We start from the raw sequence: 10,935 nt of genomic DNA on the forward strand, positions 1-10,935 counted from the left end.
AATTTTAATGGCTTATACAAAAAAAATTATGAATATACATTTTTGATATTTTATAATTAGTATATGAATTATCCTTGTGGTTTATTGTATTTCATTTTTATGGTTTATGACCAGCAAAAATGTTTTTTTGACACTCATAGAAAAGCATTCATCTAAAAAGAATTATATTAGTCGTTTGTAAAATTGTACAGTGTGTAGAAATTGCTAACATAAGCATTTAGCTAAATATTTTTGGGGTTTGTAAAATAATATATTTTTTAATAACTGTTAAATTATTCATATCCTGTTTTGGCAGCTAATCATTAGTTATTATACTCGATTTAAAATGTATACCCATATTGTATTACTTGCGTGTAAATACAATATGGTAATTAACACCCACGCTATATTATAATATAAGGAAAAAATAAATATAACAAACAGCAGTGATTCGTATAATCATAGGTAGAAAATACTACATAATATTTAAGAACATAGAAAAATCATTTAACAAATTTGAAACTAAATATAATTTGCTAATTTTCGCAATTTTGGTGAATATTTTAAGATTATAATTTTAAATATTTACACAAAAATATTGTGGATAATATGCGTTTTCTATATTTTTCAATTAATAAACAAAAATGTTTTTATTCATATTGAAAGAAAAAAAATTAAGCTAAAACGAATTAAATTAGTTATTTGAAATATTGTAATTTTTTTAAATTGAAAATGCCTACATAAGAATTTGGTGTAAATCCATTGTTTGTAAAATAATTAATTTCTTATTAACTGCAGTTAGCTGCAGATATTGTAAAACTTTATGAACGTTGCACAGGTAATTTATTATACTTATTTATTAGTTCTTATACTTTATTTATTTTACAATAAATACATTACTTGTGTAAATACAATGAATTCTACCTTATGTGATCAATGGTATCTCATTATTATTTGTATAAAATGAAGTTAATTATTCTTATTATAGGATTTTATAGACAGCTTATTATGGTGACCTAATATAATACAACTATATAAATTATAATATAGATAATAATATATTGTAATAAATGGTTAAATCATTAATGGCACTATATAAACTATTATTAGTAGTGAGTTATCTCAAATCAGTATGTAGGTACCATCCTAGATACAATAGTAAGAGCTATTAATATTCTTCAAAAAATACGTACACACTATGTCAGCAACTATTAGAATATAAATATTACCGGAACACGTTTGCAAGTGAGTTGTGTACAACTTGTGATCAGTAAGTAACATACGAACATACGAATGCAAATCATAAGAGTATAAATGTAATAATGACATTTAAACTGACTTCGCTGTACCGCTTTGGCTGCCTTGATATATCAAATATATTTGATTTATCTCGGTGATGGTGGTCGTGGATCTGCATCCATACATTCATTCTTGTACGTCTCTGAATAACGCAACATTTTCTAGCTCTCTTTTCACCGTCGGTAACATTTTTCTACACTGCAGTCGATTTTTCATCATACTTAAATTATATTCTAACAACTTATGTGAGATTTGACTAGATTTTATAATAATATTCATAAATTCACTTCGATACAGCCAATAAGTATGCATGACAGATTAATATTGATTTAATTCGTTTCATTATTAATATTATTATAGTTTTGTTAGTTATGATCGGATTTAGTGTCGCAAATAGATACATATATATATATATAAATGTGACAAAGCATTTTTATTTGATAATTACTCTTATTAGTTATTATATTTATATGTAAATGTTATTTATTAGTTATTACTAATTTTTTTTTATTTTGGGAGCAATAAATTGTAATTTTTATTAAAATATTATACTATATTGTCATGGGAGAATCCAAAAATATTGCATTATATTATTATAATGTATAATATTACAGCGACACAGCGCATTGACATATTGTGGAATACCGATGAGATTTTGTTCAAATTATACAACCACTGGTCATATCGATATATATTTATATATGTATATTACTCCTTGTCTGAAAATTGCCACGAGCACGCGTACGCTTAACTATATGTGCGTTTTTACCTTAACGTATGGGCACGGCGAATGCACGTGTAAATTACTGTGGACAGGACTATGTAGTCTGCGGACAGCCACCGCACAGGTCCTGATACTGTGTAACTATCGTCCTGTTGGCTGTCGGCAATACTGTCTGTATCCGGTCGCTGTCGGTCTCGCGCACCTGCGCCGGCTCCACCGTACGCGGAAACAGCAGCTGAGTCGACACTGCTGACATTTTTATTCCAAGCAACTCAACCCCTACCGTCATAGCCATCAATACGTCGTCGCTATCGTAATCATCATTATTGGGTCAGAGTCGTGATCCGCGTGTTTATCAATAGCCGCTGTATGGTCCGTCACGCTTCGATAGCGATAGCCACTGTGTAGCGTCGCGGTAATCCAAACGGCTTCAAGTGTACATCGCCACCGTTCTTCTAATGTACTTAAGTGTTACCAATAAAATAATAATCATAACGATTATTACGACTGCATATCACACATGTGCGTCGTTACATTCCAAACGTCAATAATGATTGTTGACCGCGTGTCATACTTTATGATAATTGTTAGTTTATCATATTGATTTCATTTTTGTTTTATATTTGCAAATTTCTCTATCGGTGGTGACAGATCTATGATCTATTGTGTACGTGAATTGTTGAACTTGTTGAAGTGTATCACGAGGTCATAAAACTATTTCGGGTCTGTGTTCTGAAAAATAGAAACAGTTGTTAATTTAAAATTTTTTAAGTTAAAAAGAGTCATGGAAAACCTTTATAATTTATAAATAAGAACAGTAATCGAAGAAAAATAAATATTATTTATGAAAATAAAAACTAAAAACATTTGAGAAATATTTTTAACGATATAAAAAAATATAATAAAGTACTCAATTATTATATTATATATATTAAAATAAAATTAATAACAAACATTATTTAGCCAGCAAAATATTATTTTATTTCTATTTACTATAAATTATAATATACCTAAACATGAATAAATATAGTTTACGTTTTAAATTATGTCTATAGCCAATATACAATAAAAATAAATAATACTAACTACTAAAGCACTATAAATAAGTATTCAATAGGCATTATAGCCAGAGGCATAGTAACGGTGTTGCGAAATGAGCCTACAAAAGTAGTATTTTTATTCTATTATCAAAATGACAATTTTGTCATAATACATTCATTTTTAAATATTTTTTTTTATATATACACATTAGTACACAATGTGTGAATTTTATAATTGAGTTATTAAAATGCCTATAACTGGGACATCAATGTTTAATTAATTATTGTTATTAACGCCTACATTACGTATACATTTGGCAATTTTTTTAATTGGTAAAAAGCGCTTTTTTCATGATTCCCTGCAGGGGCACTAAAGAATTTTCTTTGGCTATTTGCCAACATATTTAACTCTTAAAAATACAAAAAACTAGTTTTTTTCAAACCGCAAACAGGTGTCCATGATGGTAATGAATGATTAATAAATAATTTATATCGTTTAGTAACTATCTATAGCTAATAACACTTGTATTTAAAGCTAAAATGATCAAATAAATATAAGTATAATAATAATACATTATGTGTATCACATAAATCGTCTTGTCCGGCGCATTGTACAGACAATTTGACTACACATTTATGCTCAGAGCAACATATTAATGATAATATAATATTTATTATAATGTCTAATCGACATTTTATTCTATCTTCAAAAAGACATTTTTTTTCATTATACATTTTGAAATATGTATAAATTTGTATATTTATACATACTACGTGTGAACTTACAATTGAATGATAAATCTAGGAATACGGATGTCAGTAGCACTGGACCCACGAAAACGTTTAACCAGTGCTTGAATTGTGGGTGGACGTGGGGGGACGGAGTCCGCTTTCTTTTTCATTTTTTTTTTTAGCGCACCCCTTCTATTTATTTGAAACGGAACGCTGGAAACGCAACATTTGATGCAGTGAATTTAAAAATTTTTAAAATTTGTTAATAATAATGGGCAATTAATATAATCAATCGTTAGACTGTGGCGATCACACCTAGACTTTTTTTCTATGCGACTGCTGCGATTCTAGATATTGTGAACGTAACTATTTTTCCCTTTTATTAAAATAATATATAAAAAAAGAAGATGTCAATATGTCAAATCTATGAGTGTTTTTTCAACAAATTTTACACTAATTCGCTTTTAACATCCGACGTACGCGCGAATCGTCATTTCTGCAGAACGTAACCTGCCGTAGCTCTGCGCGTGCCGACAATGTCGATAACGCACAGGGAAACGGGGTTTTTACGAATATACGTTCTGTTTGGGAAACTTACTTGAACACTCACAAATAATGTATTCCTACAAATGACCGTTTATCGCGTAATGAGGGAATATATAAAAAAAATAAAATACACAAATATTTAATACATACGTGACGATCAGTGTTCCCGCAACCGCAACTCACTAAACACTGGCAGTCTTGCGGCCGAACTGTGCCAGACTTATATAAACCACGGAACAAAGCCAAGGTCGAATTTTGTTTGTGCATACAAGAGCTTGAGCTAAGGAAATGTTAGAGCTACGAATAGGTATGAATAAAATCACTATTTAATAATTTGAGTAAAAGCGATATAATGTGCAGGCAACATAATATGCTAAAAATCAAAAATCTCTGACAAAAAATTTAGACATCAGATGCCTTCCTTAATCGCGCAAGTCTGCCCGGGTGGGTCTTGCTACGACGGAGGAAAGACAGTGAATGTCAATGCGACAATGCTGCCATGCTGGTCGTTTTACAGGGTCGTTTACCTGGTTCATTAGCGATAACACAGGACCGGTCCGGTGTTCTGTGACAGATAACAAGAAACCGTCGAAACCCTAATAGTGCAATAGCCGATAATCGCACAATATAAATAAAAGTTGTTTTAAGAATAAAATAATTATAATAATAATCAGAAAAAAAATTGATTAACGATAATAATTATTATTAGGTAATAATTCACGTTTTATTATATGAGAAGAAAATGTCAAATCTATGAGTGTTTTTTCAAACAGTTTTACAATTCACTTTGTAACAGCGATTGGCCACGGTTAAGTTAATTGCTCAACTTTTATAGGATATCTAAAAAAAAAAAAAAATGTGTATAATGGATAATCATTAAAAGTTAAAATTTTACAAACACTAAAAAAAAATTAACGTTTTCGTAATGTGTACAATGTTTCGAGCAGATTCGTATGTCATTCAATGACATCGCAGCCACCGAATAATAAAATATAAGTTATTATGAGAATAAAATAATTATAATAATAATAAAAATAGTAATATTAATAATAATAATAAGATTAGGAATAAGAATAATAAAAATGATAATAATAAAAAGGAAAAGAATCTAAAACCTTATCCGTGCATCTCCCCCACACCGAACGGAAAAATCCCCGCTCTCGGACAAAAAATTAAAAGTTAAAATATTAAACAATTATTTATTATGTACAAACTTTTCACAAGATTTTAAGACTTCCAGAGTTTTTTCCAACACGTTCTTTTCGTATTCGCGTACCTAGTTTGCGCCTTTTGAAAGCCGTGCTTATATACGATTTTTTCGCCGTTTGCGTTCGTAGCAATTGCGATCGCGGTAACGAGTATGACCGCCGACGATAATCCCCCTGACGTTTTTCTTCGTTCTTTTTATTTTTGCACATAGGATCGCGAACGCTGATCGATGTACGTGATATTTATTCTATTGTTATTGCTTTAATGTACACGTATATAATATACGTTTGATTCGAAGCCCATTTGTCGATATACAATACTGTTTTTTTTTTTATTCAATAAATTGCATTATATATATTTTATATTATTTTTGTTGTTCTTGGTAGCTAAACTTTTACGTCATACTTATATCTTCAACCGCGGTTGTGCTGTATACCATAAAATCGTTTCTCGACGACGTTAGTGTCGCACAATACTGTATGTCTGTATTCATGTACATGGGTGTATTGGTGTATATATATATAGGTAATAATCAGTGATGTCGTGGAGGGTATACGCGGGTATACGGTCGTAGCCTTTTGGATGATAACTATATTACCACAATTTATTAATAATATACATATAATTTATACATTTCTGATTTTTTTTTATTCTCGTAACTCCAAGAGAATTGGTGTATCAGAATAATTAATTATGATTGATTATAAAATTATAAGAAATAGGAAAATTTAAACTCGTGGTTTATTTATTTATCATCAGAAGTCATTAATAAACTATAAACATTGAATACTACGTAAACATAATAAATTAGGCAGGTAGTATAATATACTAGGTAATAGATACTGATAAGTGATAATACATGCTTGTCATTTATTATATTTAATTTAATAAAACAAATATTTAAAATTAAATTAATATTATGAGTTATGAGTTATGACGATGGCAATATGGTATATATAGGAATAGGGAAAATGAAATACAACGATTGGGCCGTACATTTTATTAAATACATCTGTACTAGTACAAGGAATGAGAAACTTTATTCATAATAATACAATGAATGAAGTAATACAAGAATTAAATATATTAATGTGGACGGGGATTTAATTTAATGTTTAATGAACATAATATGTTCAGATCTAAGATCTAAATTGACAATAAAAAATATAAAAAATATTATATTTATCAATATAAATGGGCCACCTCTTAGTATAGGGAACCCAACCAAATATGTTGGAAGCTGGCTGTTGCAGCACAGATCGCCCGATGATAACCGTTCAAGGAAAGTGGAGCCATTAGAAAAATAAAGTGGACAATTTTATAAATAATATATAAATACATTTGCTATAATGGAATTATATATTATTATGTATTTAAATATATTTATAATAATAGATAAATTTAAGTTAATTGGTATAAGGTCGCGTGGGGGGCACACCCCCCGTAATAAATGTAATATACGTATTACATATTTCTCAATTTAGGTGTATACCCAAAAAATATTTACGACTACACCACTGGTAATAATACATGATAAGTATTTTGTAGGTGTATTGATGGAGTTATTATAATAACATGTTATATATCTTTATAAATCGTAATTTAAATTATAATGTCATTAGATGATGTGTAAAAAATAAAGAAACACTTATTTATTTATTACACATCATCATACGATTTGTATATAGGCATTACACAACTATAAATAATTACAAAAAAAAAAAAAATTGTAACTCACGCGACGTAACACTGCGTGTAGGATGGTGGTATCGAAACCGTACGTATATACACTACAAACAGTGGTTTTCCGTGACTTTGTATAAGTGTTCCGCGAAAATTTTAAAATCAGTCAGAAAATATACTTTTATTTATAAACGATGGTATTATTCATTCACCTTTTTTTAGCAAATAAAAGTTTACCTATGTTAGTATATTACTAATAAGTAATAATATAAACAACATAATATATAATAAGTTTCATGTAGTTCATTTTTTACTTTTAAATTTAAATACGGGTTATAATTAAAATAGGTACACGACATATTTATTTTAACAATTAATATTATTATTATTATTATTATAAAATGTAATTGTCATTATATATTTTTAAATTTTTATACTATCAATTATCTTCTATAATCATTCAACAACTATTTTGTATAATATGATCCATTATACGTATCAGTATACGTATATATGGTGACTGATATAGCAACGGCTGGCATCCGAAGTGTAAAAGATTACCATCTCGGCAGCGTGGAATAACACAAAGATACAATGTCGCCGTTGACGAACCGACGACGTACGTAAAATTGTGGTACTCAGGTGAAACCATCGCATATGCCTACTGCGATACAGGATCGGGAGTACGAAAAAGAGGAGGCATTACGGAGTTTGGCGACAAATCATCAACATACGTTCTCCGACACCCCGTCGTGTGACGAGTTCACGGGTGTCGCATGCTCAGATATAGACGCGGACCCCATCTGCATGGCGGACCCATGGAACGACACCCGCCTCTTACATTCGCGCGGCTCGGCAGCGACGGCGACACGGTGGCCAGCGGTACCGCCGTACCGGAGTGGACAGCGATGCTGCCTCGATGACACCAATACACCAGTTATATGGCAATCGTAACTGATTTACGACAGCTCGACAATTAATCGTTACAGAACAATGCGACCGACTGCTCGATGGAGACGAAACGTCGCATTGCGCGTTCAAAGGTAACGACAAGCGGTAGAGAAGTTGACGTGCGGCGATGGAACGACCGGCGAAAAAGCCGGACAATAATGATGTTAATGTTCAAGAAAAAATGCGTCGAATAAATATCGTGGTACAGCGATGCAAGCAAAATTTTGCAGGTCGTAGACACTTGTAAATTAAACGCACTGAAAAAAGAATAAATATGAACATGCATTATATGCAAAATCCGGTCTTTAGTGATAATCATGTGTGATCGGTGTCAGTGGCGTAGCCATGGGGGGTAGCGGGCCATGCCTCCCCATCGGCTGTAATGCTGTATCATTATTACTACTACTGTTGTTATCACAATGGTGTCACTGAATAACCGCCTATCTACCATTTATTAATTATTAATACTCCGACAGTTCGGAGGTGTCTGTAAACCTTCGACCTACCGTTCTGCATTGTTTTAATAACTTTTATACTAGTAAGAGTAACAATTGTGTATATACTCGTATGTATGACTAGAGCAGCGTTTCCCTGAGTGTGAACCCTATAAGGTTCTGTGGGACAATCTCAAAGATTCCACCAGGTGTATTATGTGATTATTGAGAAAACTATTTTATATTATTTAAAAAAAAAACACAAATTATTTCTCAAGGGTTCCGTGGTCGTAAAAGTTTGGGAACTGGACTAGAGTACCAGGTGGTTCTGAGTGGCAGAATACTGGTCCTACTGTCCTAGTAGAATTTATTGTGTTTGAATATAATATTATATTAATTTTAACTTATTAACTTAATTTAATAGGATTTGTTAACTTAATTTTAAACTTAATTGATTTACATATTAACAAGTCTATTAACTTAACTTTAAATTTATTGAACCAAAAAATATTTAACTTAACTGAGTTAAAAAAAAATCATTAACTTGCCCAGCCTTGGTTTTTTATTCCATAAAGATTATTTTTTTTATGTATTATAGACATTTTATTCAATTTGGAATTTTTTATTTAACTTTTTCTAGATTTATTCAGTTTTTTTTATTCTAATTAGATAAAAATCTATATTTGATAAATTATTCTTAATTGAATAAATAAAAAAAATGATTCTATATTAAATAAAACAATCTAATAACTGGAATAAAAAACGACCATGAAATTAAAATCTTATTTGGTTAAAAACAGTCAAGTTGAGGACAAAAATCTATATTGTAATTATAAAAATTTAATTTGAATAAAAAATTTCAAAAGAATAAAAAGTTAGTAGCAATTTTTCTAAAGAGGTTTGAAGTTACTGGGTTAAAATGACGTATATGTCCCGAATTGTCCCCAACCCCACCTAATTAAAATTTTTTTATTCTGGGAAATCGAAGCCATGCAAATTCCATAAACTCCATAGTAAATTCTAGCAAATAAGTAGCAATTTTTCTAAAAAGTTTTGATGTTCCTGGGTTAAAGTGGGGAGGGGGGCTACCGTGAAGTTTATGTGCGATTCACAATGTCGCACAAGCTGCGGTGTTGCATAGACATATAGGTATAGCGCGTTTAATCTGTGCGTGATGACGGTGATGAAGACGAATACACTATTATGAAAAAGTGCTGTGCGGAATTTGTCGGTGACCACCGGCAACGGCGTGACTCGGCTACCGAGATTTTAACGCGGAAATATTAAAGAGGTAGTGTCGGCAGACCGTCGCACAGGTCATCGTGAATCGTGATACTCTGTAAAATGATGATAATAATAATAATAATATCGTTGCGGTCGCCGTGCCGATGTCTGCGACGCGCCTCCGCCGTACCCGGAAACCATCGGATCTGTCAGTGACGGACGGTCACTGCAGCCGCCTGCCGACATCTATTTTATTTGGTACGCGTCAATACGTCGTTGCCGTCACTATCGGGACCGCGTCGTTGCTCACGCTCAGCTACCAATAACAAATACCGTATTCCGACTATTCCGTTACTAATATTAACTATACGCAATAACATTATAATATTATTTATACTATGAATCTATTTTAACTGTTTTACAATATTTACTATTTACAGAAAGATTTTATTAGATTTTGAATTAATATTTAATATAATAATATGGTAAAAATATATATTATTATTATGATGATTAAATACTATAATAGTATAATAAAGACAATATTTTTAGAAAAAAATATTAACATCTACTGGTCTTAACTCTTATTATATTAATAAAAGTAACATAAATTACCTATTTTAATATCTATACAATATTATGTTTATCAAAATATAGTATTATAGTAGTATAATGTTGTTACTGTAATAAACTAATAAATAATATTTAATGTTTATAAATTATAAATAGTTATTTAAGTTGACGACGAAAGTGAAATCAACCATTTATTTTGATATCGTGTTAATTGCATATCGATAATAATAATATAAATAATATAATAAACTAACAATTTACTAATAAAATTAAACATTAAAAATTAAAATAATTTTTAAATTTTTATTTGAACTTCCATTTTGTATAAGAAAACAGCAGTTTTGTAAAAATCTCTTTTGAAAAAGTTTTTCGCGTATCTAAATTTTTTAACTTCCCATGAACTTAGATTCGAAAAATCTTATCCATGCAGAGTAATGCACTAATGCGAGTGCTAATGTACCATTTAAAATATAACATATTATCAGGGACGATCTCAGACAAAAATCGTAAGGGGGTATAGGGTATAGTCTTCAAAATTACC

The 10,935-nt window shown here is 30.5% G+C and overlaps 1 long non-coding RNA gene across 1 annotated transcript; it reads right to left on the reverse strand.

Annotated features, from left to right (window-relative positions):
* Positions 1–2,516: 2,516 nt before the first annotated feature.
* Positions 2,517–4,867, reverse strand: LOC132930496 (uncharacterized). Its single transcript, XR_009662231.1, has 3 exons — positions 4,471–4,867; positions 3,829–3,987; positions 2,517–2,734 (listed from the first exon to the last, which is right to left on the reverse strand). It is a non-coding gene; the product is annotated as an uncharacterized LOC132930496 (long non-coding RNA).
* Between the last annotated feature and the right edge of the window lie 6,068 nt (positions 4,868–10,935).

The sequence above is a fragment of the Rhopalosiphum padi genome, chromosome 4 (assembly GCF_020882245.1).
Source record: "Rhopalosiphum padi isolate XX-2018 chromosome 4, ASM2088224v1, whole genome shotgun sequence".
Lineage (NCBI taxonomy): Eukaryota > Metazoa > Arthropoda > Insecta > Hemiptera > Aphididae > Rhopalosiphum > Rhopalosiphum padi.